The 16,276-nt window shown below is 39.7% G+C and overlaps 2 long non-coding RNA genes across 6 annotated transcripts in view; one reads left to right on the top strand and one right to left on the bottom strand.

Moving 5' to 3' along the window:
• Positions 1-9,618: 9,618 nt before the first annotated feature.
• LOC120892780 (uncharacterized) lies at positions 9,619-12,686 on the bottom strand. The gene is made up of 3 exons (XR_013424162.1): positions 12,549-12,686; positions 12,165-12,363; positions 9,619-12,032 (listed from the first exon to the last, which is right to left on the bottom strand). It is a non-coding gene; the product is annotated as an uncharacterized LOC120892780 (long non-coding RNA).
• The window catches only part of LOC120893064 (uncharacterized), a 172,710-nt gene continuing 168,674 nt past the window's right edge, over positions 12,241-16,276 (top strand). For 4 of the 5 annotated variants that reach the window (XR_013424164.1, XR_013424163.1, XR_005738021.2 and 1 more), the window contains exons 1-2: positions 12,829-13,895; positions 14,128-14,185. This is a non-coding gene — a long non-coding RNA (uncharacterized LOC120893064). Of the gene's footprint in view, positions 12,383-12,828; positions 13,896-14,127; positions 14,186-16,276 lie in introns of those variants that run through there. The other variant, XR_013424165.1, reaches the window with a different exon arrangement.

Here is a 16,276-nt window from a genome sequence, read left to right on the forward strand (position 1 = left end):
AGCTGAAGGGAGTGGAGACTCCTCAAATGTGCACAGTTCAAGATCAAACCCAGTGAGCTCTTGCCCATGCCTAACGGGCACTCAAAGGACCCATTTGAAGCACAACGTGAACTTTGCTGGCTTCAATCCAAATTCCTACAATGGACTTTGATCATGTAGCTCTAGATGCCAAACTGAGACTTGTCTCCTTCACTAATAATGACAAAATATTGATGGAGATTGGAGGAAAGCAGGGAAGACCCAAAACTTCAATCGCCTGCCAAGAAGTTAGCACTATATTGATAGGCAGTCAGTGCCTCATACGCTGTCTTTGAGCCACAGGTCAGAAGTGAGAAACTAACACACTGTCTTCCAAGATGTATGTCTCTTCATATTTCTCACTCGTTATTAAGTTCATGGGCAGCAATATCTTTATGTATATTAACATGCATTTCTCTAGTGCATTTATATTTTCTGGGCCATGTCATGTGCTATGCCAATTAGAGAGTCTTGACGTGGCTTAGATTCTGGACAAACATAATGAAGATTTGATTTTTTTTTTTTTTTTAGGTGTGATAGAGCTCAAACCAAGCCCTAGTCTGAAAGCTGTTCTCCCAATCAGTTTTGAAGGTAGTGGTATTGGTCCAGCCCTTATTTTTTCTTTTTTGTGCACCTTGTTCTCAGGAGGCTCCACTGATGCAGTCTGCAACTGGCTGGGAGCCAAGTGTTGAGAGAAGGGAAGCTGGTGTGTGTGGTGTGTGCTGACGGAGCGTGGGAGGCCCAGGGCGCCCTTGGCTGTGCTGAGTGATGTTCTGCACCGTTAGCCCAGGCCAGATGTCCTGCACAGAAGGGATTTGTGGAGCCCACACGAGTTATGAACTCTGGAGTCTGTAGCTATGGAGAGGTATTTTAAGAAAGGAATTCCTTCCTCTTGAGTACCCTTTCTGGCATGTCTAATACTCTTTCCCTGTACATGGGGTGACTATAAATGGTGTTAAATGTCACCTAATGAATTGGTCACTTGCATTGCTAATTATACTAGTATAGATGCTTTTTGACTTATAATAGGGTTACATCTCAATAAACCCATCATGAGTTGAAAATATCAAGTCAAAGAGGCATGTTATTTACCTAACCTACTGAATGTCATAGTTCAGCCTCTCTTGCCTTAAATGTGCTTATGTTGGCCTACAAATGGGCAAAATCATCTAACACAAAGTCCATTCTACAGAAAGTGTAATTTATTAGTATCATACTGAAAGTGAAAAACAGAATGGTATTGTGAGTGCACCTCATAATATGAAAAATCTTAAAATCCAAACATCTTGCAGCTGTCTATGGCAGCCAAAGAACAAGGCCCCTGAATAGCTACATAAAAACAACAAACAACAATGAAACCACAACTGTCTTCTGTGTTGTTGCTATTAATCATTCATCCCCTACTTTCTTCTATGAAGGAAGATTCTAAAACAAAATTCTTCAGCAATCGAAGTTACCTACTTTTGTGTTCTTTCACCTCTATGTTTAAGTCTTCTGCAAAGACACCATATGAGGTCATGTGCTCCTATGTCACAGGTGGCTTTTGTACAAGATCTCAGGGTGGGCACTTGGTGTTAGGATCCTTTTACTCAACAAGCTCGTGATGGCTGAGTGTTGTTCCATGTTGAATTACTACCATTGTTTTAAATCATTAAAATTGTCATTTAAAATAGTATTTAAAGCAGAAAAGGACACAGCCTGGTCTATCTGTGTGGGTCTTCCAGTCTAAAGTGCACACACTAAATAATAACAGAGGGCAGTTCTGCTACCATCATTTACTGATGTGCCGAATCAGTGTTCTTCTCCCCTGCTTCTGTTCTCTGTGCTCCAGCCCCATTGACCTTCTTAGTGTCCCTGGGGCACACTAGTTGGGGCCTTTGCACTTGCTGTTTCCTGGACCTGACTGACTTTTCCAGCTCTCTGAATGGCTTGCCCCTCTCTTCCTCCATTCTTTGTTAAAATATCATAGCCCTGGCCCTGATGCTTTCCATTCTCTTTTCTTACCTTATTTTTTCTCCTCAGCCTTTGTGGCTATACTCTAAATATATATGTACTACATATTTTATTTTGGTTCATTTTAGTGCTAATCTCCATAACAAGTACAGAGTTTTTGTTTGCTTTTGCCTCCTGTTTTAGGGCACATTAGGAGTGTTTTGAATGAATGAATGAAGAATGATTAAATGAATGAGGGGGGGCCAGGCTATCTGCTTGTCACTTGTAATCAAGACAAACATAGTTTCTAGTTGCAAGGAGTTTATATTCTCATGGAAAAGACAGATATCAAGCAAGTAATTAAGATAAAGTGTGTCCAAAGAAAAAGTTGCACATGGTGTGTATAGCAGCTTTATTCATAATTGCCAAAACTTGAGAGCAATGAAGCTGTCTTTCAGTAGGTGAATGGTAAACAAACTGTAGTACCTCCAGACAGTGGGATATTATTATCAATTAATAAGTGAGTTATCAAGCCATGAAGAGGCATGGAGGAAATTTAAGTGCATATTACTAAGTTAGTGAAAGAAGCCAATCTGAAAAGGCAGCCTACTGTATGATTCTAATTATATGACATTCTGGAGAAGGCAAAACCATGAAGACATTGAAAATATCAGTGATTGCCAGAGAGGTTGAGTGGGGAAAGAGGGATGACTACACAGAGCACAAGAGAATTTTTTTTGCAGGGTACCAGGGATTGAACTCAGGGGCACTTGACCACTGAGCCACATCCCCAGCCCTATTTTGTATTTTATTTAGAGACAGGGTCTCACTGAGTTGCTTAGCATCTCACCATTGCTGAGGCTGGCTTTGAACTCACAATCCTCCTGCCTCAGCCTCCCAAGCTGCTGGGATTACAAGTGTGCACTACCACACTGAGCACAAGAGAATTTTTAAAAGGACAATTGAACTACTCTACATGATAGTATAATGGATATGAGTCATGGCACATTTCTACCAACCCATAGAATATCAACACCAAGAGTGAACTCTGCATGTAAAGGGTGGACTTGGGAATGATGACAATGTATCAATGTAGGTTCACCAGTTTTAGCAAATGTATTGTGCTGGCTGGGCAGGTTGATCAGGGGAGGCTGACCACGTGTGGGAGAAGGGAGTATATAGGAAATCTCTGTACCTTCTGTTCAATCTTGCTGTGACTCTATAATCGTTCTACAAAATAAAGCAAAAAATAAAGGTGTACTTAATTTGTGGTGACATCTAAGTGTCTTCAAGATAATTAGTTTGAACATGAGAAAGATAGTCATAGTACATGCCATGGGAGAAAAATGACTCTTGAAGGAGTTTGTGAGAGGGAATGTCTGTGTAGCCTAGCCTGGTCTCCTGTGTAAGTGTTTAAACCAAGACCTAGGCCTTATGTGAAAAGCCAGAGGCAAGAGAGAAAATGGTACCTGGGCTTGCAGGAAGTGAAATAGCAACAGTAGGTTCCAGGTGGTGGAAGCTGGTCTAGAGAAGCAAGAAGGGCTCAGAGAAATGGTATCTAGATCTTGAAGGTCTGGCAAGCAATCTTCATGATTGCTTGAGGAACCACTGAAGGGTTTTAAGCAAATGGAAGGATCAAAATACCATTTGAACCAAATTTGAGAAAAGTAAGACAAAAAGTTAAAATGAAACAGATCTCAGTGTGTGCAGACCATCCAGTCTGTCCATGTGAGAACTAGCCAACCTGGGGACAAACCCTGAAACAAACAAATTGGAAGCATATAGGGGAGAAATGAAATCCTCTCTTGGGAAACTTACTGTTCTGAGAACACACTGAGCCTATCCCAGCCATGATGGCATTTCCCCCACCAGGTTGCCCTTAATGGCAAGGTTCTTTTCATCCAGCCAAAGCTGCTCACCCTTCACTATCCTTCACAAATCCAGGCGCAGGCCACCTCCTCTGGTGAACCCTTCTATAGCTCTCTGTCCTCACAAACATTTCTTGCTTTGATCTTCTAAAGCACTAAGGTACACACCACACACTTTAGCTCTTTATGGTATACCTCCTGGAATAACCTGAGATTTTATTACCCTAAATAGAATGTCCTCGCCTTGCTAATGAGGACCCCATATCCCACCCAATCCTCCACCCACCTGGAGGAGGGGCGAGAACATACAGGGTGCTCTCAAAATGTACCAATTAATTTGGGTTCAGATCACTGAGTGAACCCTCACACTCAATAGCCCTTGAGTGGCTCTATAAAGACTCTCACTGTATGCTAGAGAACATCTGGGCTCATGTGGGTCAGCAAGGAAAGCCATATGGGAAAAACTAAAGTTGAGAGGTATTAGCTGGCTATCATGTAGTGTTGATTGACCCCCAAGTTAAGAAAGAAAGAAGGAAGGAAGGAAGGAAAGAAAGAAGGAGAGAGAAAATAATTAAGGTTGTAGGACATTTGTAAAGAACAAAGGCAGAATATTCAACATTTAAGAGCAAATTTCAAATATAGTCCAAAATTAGGCATCTGCTATAAGAATACCTATTTAGTAACAGAAAAACAAAATTCAGAGAAATTTGACCAACTGTATAAATGACACAAACATCATTATTATCAGTTTTAATTCAGAATAAGGAAGTGAAATATACAAGAACAGCTGTATCTGTGGAGTAAGCTATCGTAGTTCGCCACACCTGTCCCTCCCTTCTCTGTCCCCATTCTTTCTGATATTGATAATATTATTAGCAGATTCAGTCAGGAGAACTTCACTTCTGTCTTCCTCCAGTGTCTCTTCACTGGCTGACAGGGACGGTGAATGGATCAACAAAAGCCAGTGCATCGTCTCTTGCCTCCAGTTCAACATCTCAGTATATGAAAGTACACTGTGTCTTCAGTGAAAATTTGATGGTGTTTTACTAAGGCCTTGTTGAGAGAGATTACTGTGAATGGGGGACACATTGCTGACCTAGATGAAGCAGTTTGTCAGATGTTATAGTGGGCTCATCACAGAAATCACAGCAGGCCCCCTCCACCTAAACTATGTGGCAATTATTCCACATTAATTTTGTGCATCAGCCATAGCATGAAGGGGGCACCAGTTACAAAGCTCTAAATGCAAGGGTGTCAGCTTTTCTACTCCAGGTTCTTATGTTCAAGAATTTATAACTTGCTCATAAAAACTAATCACAGAATTACTCTCGACATATGCGTTACCCCAGAAGAATTTTTTAAAAATACAAATTAGGAAAAACTCCACATGCTTTGCCATTCTGACATTCCCCACAGGGCCCAAAATGAATTAGCAAATCCTTTCCCCTTATCTCATGGAAATTGCCTACCTCAGGGCCTTGGGTCAGTTTTTAACCTGACTGGTCTGGTAAAGGTTATCACTCAGAGTGAAAAGAATTAAGTTCTGTTTTGCTACAGGAAAATATTTTCCTTCAGGTGGTGATGGGAGGAGGGAAGGTCAGCTAGCACTAAAAGCTCATGTTTGAGTTCAAGGCTGTTTCTGAATGTGAACAAGATTCAAGTATTACAGCTGTGCATTTAGATGCTCTCTTTTTTCCTTGACCAACCTCTAGAATTTTAGGAGATACAAAACCATGAGTACAAAGATTCTGTCTTGTTTACCTCCTGCCACTCCAGTATACGAAATTTACTGACGGCAAAGTCTGTTCAAGATATTTTGTGGACATTGTGCAAGGCATTCATTACTGTATTCATTCCACAAACAAGGAAACTGAGGCACAGACCTATTAAGTAAATTGTCAGAGGTCACAAAGTGAAGGTAGAACTAAACTTAGACCTGGGGGCAGAGGTTAGAAATCTGGATGTACACTCTTTAGTCTTTACAGAGGTAGGTCCTGCTAACAAGTACTAAGACTTAAGTGGAACAAATTACTCACAGTTAAATATACACTCTATGGGGCTCCATTTTGCTAACATACAATTAAGTGTTTGGGAAGTGCTAGAGCTTTGCCGACAAGCATGCATAAAATGCCAACACAGTCTGCCCCTCCATTTAGTGTGTCCATTTTTTTTAGCCACATTGTCTTTGCCAATTTCCCATTTTCCAGTGGGACAATTTACCAATTGTCATTTTCAATTGAGTCAAAAAGTTTTACCAGAGTTTACTGATAACTGATGGCCTTGACCAGCAGCTAGAAATACTCTTGTGCTCCAAGCTATATTCCATACAGAGACCTGGCCTCAACTAGGCTAAACTCCCTGAGTTACCCTCAAATGATGACTCACATTCTTGTAAATGGAACTTGCCCTCAAACAGCTGCTAATTATTAAGGTTTTTGATCAGATCCTCCCAGATATTTAGTAGTAAAAGTCCAATTTGCTTCCACCATTTTCAAAAATCACTTTTTCTTCTCATTGTTAGTAATTTTAATTGAAAAAGAAAGGGAAAAACTATTCTCCAATACTATTTCTTTTACCATTTTCCATCTTTTTATGGTGGATTTATTTTTTATTATAAGCCCCATAGGCAAAGATTAAGTCAGTTTCTATGTTTGGCATAGAGCCTGCTGCAATATTGATGATATAATATCAATCATGATTATAAGTTATCCTGTTAGTATCATGAGAATATTATTTTCAAAGCTTTAATAAGATGCTTGAGCTTTTAAGATGAATGGTTTAAAAGTTTAAATTCATATTCATGCCAAATACATAGGACATATTTTTCATAATTGTTCTTGTCCCTTGGGTCAGTAATACAGTTTATAATCATCATAAAATTTCATTCTTAATTCCTTTTAATTTATCAGAAGAAAAATATGGATGGTTATTACCCAATTAAAATACTCCTGATGCTTTTAAGGTAGACATTATGGGGTTTTTGGAGTTTCACTGAAGACAATTAAAACATCAGAGCAGCTGGGTGACTTCAAAGTGGTTCCAAGTGCTTGAAGTCTGTGGAGATTGTCAGCTGTTCCTTTGTGCCCTGCTCCCACCTGTCCTGTTCTCAAATCATTTGTGATGTAATCAGGAGTGACTAGAACATTTAACCTGTATGGAAGGTGTGGGAACATGTAACTAAAGGTAGGATTTTCGTTTGGTAGCTATAGAATCCATTCTGATAACTTAAACTTGGCTTATAGTTGCTAAAAGTAGAGACTAGAATCAGGGTCCTTCAGAAGCTTGAGACAAATGTGGGAGTGTGGCGTCTACCCTCTTGGCTGGACATAGTGTGGTCACTTGCTTTGGGAACATAGGTTGTATGCCCTTGGGATGGATGCTTTGTGAAGATGTATGCTAAAGGCATTTTCTCCAGATGGGTCACTGCTTCTGGCCAGAAAGCAGCCTGCTAGGTGTCCATTCACAATCTAGGGCTGACTCTGTTACCAAGATTACAATTTCTTCCAGAGAAATTAAGTGGGACAAAGTGATTAATATCCACAAAAAGGAAGTGCATAGGCATCAAAATTGCCTTCCAAGTTATTGTGACAGAATTACATAAACAGAATTTAGGACAACACTCCTCCATTTGACATATTTAATTTTCTGTATAGTTTCTTATTTGATAATGAATTGGATTGAAATCTATTTTTGACTTCTTTCACTCAGTTTTCAAATATCTTCTTCTCTTCCTCCCCTCCCCCCCCAGTGTTGGAGATTGAATAATCTAGGGCCTTGAGCATACAAAGTAAGCAACTACCACTGAACCACATCCCTCGAAAGACTTAGCAAAGTGTCCTAATGTCACATACACATATCCAGTTCTCTGAAAGAAAGCCCTTGAAGTCAATAAACTTCTAAATGCTTACTTTAAAATTAGATGAAAAAAACTCTTGATTGCATTACAAAGATGCCTTATTTGTGCTCAGGCTTTCAGACAATTGGAAAGTTTCTCCAAGAGGACAAGTTAGGTTTTTGCAGTAAGAATACAAGGATTAGTTGGTGGGTGTGGTAAAATCAAAGTTATTTAAATCCCTGCAAATAGGTTTCGTTTGAAGGGTGTGCTATGGTTTCCAAAGAGCTCGCATGCACTTGTACCATTTGGTAAAAATAAGCATGCCCATCATTTTTAGAAACAATTCACAGTTGTCTCCTAATACATTTTATGAAAGGTATTTTCTTTCAAATACTCGCATTTTACTAGAAACATTTAATTGTAGGCTCCGAATCACAAAATATGATGAAGTAGTATGAATTCTTAAATTAGAAAAGAATATCATGTCTTTACAAGGACATTGGTTGCTTTACTACTTAGATCTGTTTCACCTACTGTGGCACATTTGGCACCAGTTACTGTGCTATGCTCTGGCATGAGAGCCTAATGCCTGAGCACTAGTTACTCCGGTTCTAGAAAGCTATGAATTTTGATATATGGCCTCTCATTATGAAAGCTTACCTCTTTATGGCTTCACCAGGTGAGTGGATGGCTCCAGGCCTTTCTTTTAGGCTCTCTGACCTAGAGGAATGAAGCTTGGTACAGGGGATCTGCAGGCACTGACTTGTAAGAAAATCCCGCAGCTGCAGAGTCTGCAACCAGCGGGCCGGGAAATTCAGGCAGGGAACATGGAGTCACTCAGTCTTTCAAAGTACCAACAGAGCCTCAACTTGTAAGGAGGTTAGCCACACAGGTGACAAACTACTATACTTCAAAGACAGGAAATCCCTTCAAACGTTAAATTGTAAGGACACAAAATGACCTACATTCAGGAAAACTGGGAGCCAGTCATTCAGTGTCACGTTTGTTCCGGTTTAATGAAGCGTGTTGGGTGGATATTACCTGGTCCTGACAATAACAGCTACTCCAAGTAGATGGTAACCTTTTCCACCAGAAACCCGTGGTTTCAAGAAATATATATATATATATATATATATATATATATATATATATATATATACGTCACTTGAGTTCCCAGGAGATTGAAGTTACAATGTAAAGACTCTCTCTGGGCCAGTTTTCACCCTTAAAATTAGTCTGGTTTAAAATTACGATTCCATGGAATATTTAAGAAACTCCATGAAAATGTTTTAAAGTCTTCCTGAAGATCAAAAGTAAGGGAAAGCATGAGCCTACAGAGCAGCTTTTGGAAAATGAGCAGATGGGTTGCTTAAGATCTGGAAGATAGCCTGTGAGTGCCCCAGTATGAGGCATGGGATTCCCCATTCGCTTTTCCCAGCTCAGAATCCAAAAGTCTACATGGGTTTCTTGCCAATTCTCAAAGTCCTTAGGGCTGTGGAGGTAGCAGTTTGAACTATGTGTCAGTATTAAATTCCTCAAAATAAAGGGCAGTGGGGATGATGAAGGGGGCAGAGAAGTGGTACATGCTCTTTTTCTCATTGTTGGGCTTCTGTCCCCCCAACACTCGGATGACGGGATGATGGGACCAATACACAGGGGGAAGGAAATGGTTGGGAGAAAGCCAATCCCACCTCAGAACAAAAAGTTGTCTTTGTGTGTTTATATTTCGAAAAAAAAAAGTGAAAATCCATAAAGGGTTGAGATTGGAAAATTCCTGAGAAACCAAAAAGCTTAGCCCACATTCCATAGTTTTATCAAGTTAAGCTTCTCTGAGCAAGGAGGTCAAAGTGAACTGTTTTCCCCGCTTATAAAGCAAGCAAACTTATTTTGTATGTATAGCTATAAACTGTTTGCAAGTTTCCTAAATCAGGCACTTGGGATGAATTATGAATGGAATCAGGCAGCTTGACTTGGAATTTCCTCACTTTTACTGGTCTTTAAACAAGATTTTTATACATTCATAAGTAATCGATGGGACCAACACATGAAATGGCCCTTCACATAAAACACTCTGTTTTAGAATGATTTTGCAGTTAAGGAAACTTAAATATGAACTTCTAATGTGGAAAAGGTAGTTTTTACAAGTTGCTTTAAAACTGATCTGGAAAACTGATGAGGGGTCACAAGATTTCTGTCAGAAACTAAAATTAAGTTTATATTTTAAAATACAATATTGAATGTTTGCTTGCTTCCATAAAACCAATCTGCTTTAGTCACCTTAAAAATACATTTGGTATTTGGTTGTTGAATTTTGAAGCTGCAGGGTAGAAAAATTTAGATATTCACAAATAAAAAGAAAATCCTTCGTGAGTACAAAACTAATTTTAAAATCATAATCCCAAAATGATACCTCCTGATACAACTTTAACTATTAGCTACTTTGTATCTTAGTATATTTTCTTTTGTGTAAAATTTGCAGACTTCAAATTTTCCTGTAAATTGTCATATTCAAATTGATTTCAATAGCATTTCGTATGATTAAAAAAAAAAAAGTGTGACCAGGATCAATGCCAAGTTTTAGAAAGAGAAATGGACTTGTATTGTGTTTTAGTCCAACAAGGCACATGTTCAAATTTATTCCATGTATATCAAAAGACGATCAATATAAAATATTTATCAGCTTTTTAATACAGAAAGTCAACAGAACAAACTCCAATAATTTTTTATCATACAGATGATTAAACTAAACATTTGCAACATTTAAAAGAAAGCCACTAATTAAAACATAAAAATTTCAAAGTTTAAAAAGTAGTTGGAAAAAATACTTCTGCTACTTAGACAGAATATAATTATGTAATTACTTAGACATTTTAATGTTCACAGATTTCAGTAGCATAATGTGTCTACAAACTTCTCACTTTTTCAAGTCCCTCAAACATATTAAGGGTTGAGAATATTCTTATATTTTCTTAATAATACTTTGAAGGCTAGTCACCATCTTAACAGAACTGTTTATTATGATTTTTAAAATATCTGATGATTGCATTATGATAGGATGGAAAACAGTCTGAATTTTTAACTTTTTGGAAGGAGGAGGAATGATGTGAGAAAAGTACTTTACAATATGTTCTCATATTCATTTAATATATATAAATTTCCAAGTTGCTTTACAAAAATGTTTGACCTCACAATTTTATATAGACTGCATTTTCAGGCTTAGAAATCCTCTTCTTTGCATTAAACTCCCGGAATGGGGTAATATTAATCTTATTTAAAATTTAAAAAAAGATGTCAGCAATCATATGTGTAGCTGAAGAGGTAAAAACAATGATTATGTTTTGTGAAACTTTTTTATAAAAATGTTTTTTTATAAAATCTTTTGAAAGACAGATGAACTTCAATCTGAAATGTGAACATTGAACAAAATAATACAAGTACAAAGTTTCCTTGTGAACTTCATAAATCAATGAAGAAATGTTTATCATAAATTTTTAAATGCAAAACTTTTAGGCTGAACTACTGAGGAAATCCTAGGTAGTAAAAATTTTTGTTTCTGTACTACCATAAACATACTTGCCCTGCATTTTCAAAGGCAATGCTGACCTACCACATTCACAATTGCTGTCTGCAGGGACTAGCTCAAAATCGAGGAGTCCTGAGTGTCATCTGTCCCGTCCCTGGGGACAGGCACATTGGGTCAAAATGGAGTTTTATTATTTATATCCATTCTTTTTAATTCTGTTTTTATTAGCTCTCAAAGCCTTTGATAGCAAATATCAAACCACTTTTAAGTTGACTTGTTTGCTTTTTTAACCCTGCTGTTCCAGCCTATTTCAAATTCAATATACTTTGCAAATAAAACATTGTCATTTAAAAATTGTTAATCACCTTTCTCATATAACTTATAACTAAAGAAGTTGAAAACATGAGGTATAATTTGTACTGTAAATCATATTTATTTCATGCCTCAAGTATTAAGTAAACATTGTTCATCAAGAGACCCTCCGAGGCTCCATTTGCCCTTGAACATTAACCTTGCTACCTTAAAACCAAAACGCCCTTGCCATTTGGAAAATTAAAAATGCAAGATGCCCTCGCCTTAGTCACCTATGCAAGCTTCTAAAAGAAACTGGAGGATTGTATAGTACATGGTAACTTTAACTTACCTCTTCTAGGCTTTAAGTAACCGATTGACTTACAAAGTTTACTTTATGGCAAGTCTTAAAACCTTGCTTAAAACAAACTTAAAATCTTAGACACTCCTAAGGAGAAATGATGCCACGAAACACGTCACTGCCCAATTATTTCCCATTTCACTAAGTTGCAATTAACCCAGCGATACGGACTCTTCAGAGGGTAGCGTTGGCACCATTCTGGAACTGCAAAACAAGACGTGGCATGTTGATTTTTTTTCTAGCTAAAAAGCACCCATCTTTCTTTGCGCGCCGTAACCAACATTTCACTCCCTGGAAGACGAATATTTTTCAGACCTCGCTCCCCTCTTTACAAACCTGTGCGGGGCTTTCGAGGGAAGGGGGAGACAAGACTTGAGTGGGAGCTGCTTTTCTTGAGCAAAGCAAAGGCGGTCTGCAAAGGCGCAATTCGAGGAGCCACTTCCTGCCGATTCCGGAGTCCACTTGGAGCTGCGTGGAGAGGAAGCCCGACTTCTTTTCCCGGAGGATTTTCACGACGGGCTCGGAGGAGACCCTCCTGGCAAAGGAGGAGTTGGGTCTGGATTCTCGCCCGCGCCGGCGCGCCTCTGCCACCACCCGAAGCCGCGCGCGGGGATTCGAGCCCTAGGCGGGCGGCCCAGGGAGACAGGGAGGCGGGGAGAGGTCGCCAGGGTAGTGGGGCACTTTGAAACCGGGAACGGGGCTGGGCAGGGAAGAACTCACTCCCAGAACGGTGGTGTCAAGCGCGGGAACGCACTTGAACCCGCGATTGGGCGGATGGCCCACCGCAATCCGAGCGCACCCGTGCCCAGCGCAGAGCTAGACGTAGGCCTCGCTAGTTCTTCGAGCTTTCGGGGCGGGGCGGCCAGTCCACGGGCGCTTGCCTGGGAGGAGGGCAGTGCGTCCCCTGGGGATTTAGCATCGCCGGGGACAGCGTATCTCCATCCTGGGCTCCCATTCTGAAAGCGGGAACCGAGGGCTGCCTGCGGCAAAGCTAGACTTAACACTTCATTTTCTTCCAATTTGCAGAAAATGTCACAGGAGTGGGGGTACCTCTCACTGTAAATGGGATTTCGAGGGGACGAGGGCTAGGCGTGCGCGGCTTCGGGCGGCGTGGGCGCCCTGGCGGGGATTCCCGGTCTCGCAGCGCGCCCTAGTGGACACCCTTTCCCTCGCCGCCTCCCCCCCAGACGCTCGCGCGGTCTCCCTGCGCTCATTACAATCTGCAATATATTATTTCTTCCAAAGTATTGACAATGTGTGAGACTCCGGTAACCCCGGAGCTCTTGTCTGTAATCAGCACATTTATTCACATTTAGTGGGAAAAATCCGAATTAAATCCCCGTGACCCTGATTGGGTTACAGTGTCATTTTCCCTGGATCCTCTTTTAAATCCACTCCACACTGCTTCTCTGTCTATTACATGCTAATTTAATTTTACTGTGGACGATATTTTCAGCATTTGCTGAGGACAGTAAATTTTGTAGTTTATGTTATTTCACTTTTTATGACTTTTTAACACTTAATAAAATTTTATTAGAGCACTTTTGTGTTTACAAGGCCACAAAACTCTTGGCAGGTTGTCAGAAGTCCTTTTTATTATGATCCTACTGATATACTGCGAGTAATGAAATAATCATGTCCAGAAATGTATCAAAGGCCAGAGGGATTATCCCACTTAATAGCTCCACAGATGCGCCCAGAAGAATGCGGACACGCGGCTGAGAGGCTACGGGAGGAAGGGGGCAGCCCCACTCCTTTCTTTACCATTTCAGTTGCTTTCCTAAAAAGCTACATTCAGGGTCATGTGACTTTCAGCGGTCTCAATAAAAAAAAAAGAATTTATTCTATTGCAAAATGTGCTTTTCTTTTTATTCTCCTTGTGTGGGCATTTAAGGCTCTTCTCGTGGCAGTGGGGCTGGCTCAGCATATCCGTGTCAGTCACTTTCCTCTCATTTCTAAGTGTACTTTTGTGCCATTTAAACAGCCAATGGTGACATTGGTGTTGAACAGTGCCGGCTTCTACAACCCACGACTGAAGGCATTGGGAGGGACCCAGGAGGGCACAAGGTGTTTTAAGGTCCTTCCCTCTCACCAAGACAACTTCTCTTGCAGTTATTTTTTGTTTTCCTTTAGTTTTGCAAAACAGGGGAAGGACTTGAGGACTCTGTTTTCTGCCTTGTACCAGAAAGCCCAGAGCATGGTGCTTTCATTCATTTTTATATTCTTATTTTTTGATTGACAAGGACTGAGATATTGCTCCTTTTATTTCTTTACAAATTTTTTCTTTTCTTTTAAATAGATGCACGATCACTTAACACACTGGTGCTGCAAAAGAAGGCCATTGTACTTCCTGTAAGGTGGGTGGCTTTGTTTTATAATTAAATTTTCTGTCTCTTGCTTCATATTTCTCTTTCTCTGTTATTTCCTAAATAGTGTGCCAAAGTGATAAAAGAGATGAGGAATGGATTCATAAACGGAGTGATTTTGAAATGACTATTATTATGTCCATAACACGTGTTCTTTTAAACTTTGGCTTTGAAGGACTTTGGCAGTGTTTTTCATAAGTGTGTGTGTGTGTGTGTGTGTGTGTGTGTGTGAAGTTCCAACACATCACACTGGGATTTTGTAATCTGTCATTGTTTAGCACAGCTCCCAGGAAGCATGCGCCTCTTGCAGGATTGCCTCTAGCATACACATGTGTGGACTCTCCTGTGTAAGACTGCTGATGAGGGCTCTTTGATTTCAACTTCATGGGAGCAATTTTTGGTTTTTGTGTGTCATTTGCTAACCATGAATAAAACTTAGCACCTGGTCTAGTATGGTGATGTGTGCTGGTGGTGGTCTAGGTTCTGTAAAGAGCATAAGGAAGGACTGCACCCATCTTTTTAAAAAATTTATGTGCTGCAACTATTTCGGCAGCCATTTTTCTCTTTTTATGATGTTTTCCCTTTGCAAATAGGAGGCAGTTTTTCTTTTTTTTCTTTCAAATTTTTCTCTGACAGTGGAAGAACTAGGAAAGGAGGTAATGTTAGGCTCTGAGTCAGCATTCTTCCTCCATTCAGTTATTACTCACAGTTTGTGTTCTTTGCTTTGTACTGCTAGAGACAGAGAGAGGGGTTCAGATTGTAGCCCTCCAAATTTCACAGTGTTTTATGTAAGAGGATTTATGCTCAAGTGCAGAAATCAAGAGAGCCTATTAATTTGCATTCTGGTAAGAAAGTGACAGTTCAATTTTATAAATAATCTGCGTCTAGGACAATTTAAGTAATACTTCAAAGCCCACAACTGCTTTCAGGTTAAAAAAAAATCTGGTTTATTAGATTATGAAGTAAACTTCCCATAAAGCAGTTATTTTTAATGAATGGAAGTTTTAGTAATTTTTATTTTTTAATAAGAGTGTAATTGGCTTAAATACAGTAACTGATGACATAGTTTTCTCAGTGAAGGGCCTAACTTGTATCCACAGGGACACTTCAGTCTTCCTCAAGTTTTCAGTGCTGAAATGAAGGAAAAGAATAAGCCCCAATCATACCACCCAGGATAAAGAGGAGTAAGGAGCCAAACTAGAGGCATGAAAGGGTCCCTTATAATACCAGGTGCTGTCAGAGAGTGGAAAGCATGAGGTCACCAGGCCCTAGAACCACTTTGGTACATTTTGATCCAATTCTCCTGCATACTATTTATGTGGCCTTGGGCAAGTTATTTAACCTATTGTGCTTAGTTTCTTCATTCAGCCCCCTCCTAGTTTTGTTGAAGGGTAAGGGTTAATTCCTATGGAATGCCTCAAACAGATCCTGAATGCTTCTTAAACCCCAGGAAGATGGACATACCTGTCACCCAGCACAGTGTCTGGCACAGGGTAAGTCAATAGCTATTTGTCAGATGTGTGCTGAATGCTATTTTATAACCTGCCCTAGTTGGTTCAGGTATGGCTCATAGACCACTACTTAAGGCAGCATCTGTCTCAGGCTTGGACTTGACTTTACTGGGAACACTCCGCTCTCCAGGAGAGGTTGTGTCCAGCTGCTATTTTGCATTTTTTTTAAATGGGTTTCTGTGTTGTCTCCTCAATTAGCAATTAAGTTACAAAGTTTTTGAGGAGAAAGCTTAAATTTTTTTTGAGTCTCCATACCACTCAGCACCATGTTTTGCACAGAAGTAACAGATAATAAAATAATCTAATCTACTTCACATTTCAAAGCACTATGTATTATAATCTGTTGTTCATTACACAGTAGTTTCAGGTACTCTGCTAAATTCTTGTCGTACTTTGTTTGGCTTCATCCTCACACAGATCATACAGGTAGTTACCACAATTTCTATTTTGCAAGTAAAGGATATGATGTTCTGAGAAGTCAAATGACTTTCACAAGGTCACTCAGCTAGTATATAATATATTGGGAGTTTAACTCAGGTCTATGGAAATGTAGAATCTATGCAGTTAACAC

Source organism: Ictidomys tridecemlineatus, chromosome 7, assembly GCF_052094955.1.
Source record: "Ictidomys tridecemlineatus isolate mIctTri1 chromosome 7, mIctTri1.hap1, whole genome shotgun sequence".
Lineage (NCBI taxonomy): Eukaryota > Metazoa > Chordata > Mammalia > Rodentia > Sciuridae > Ictidomys > Ictidomys tridecemlineatus.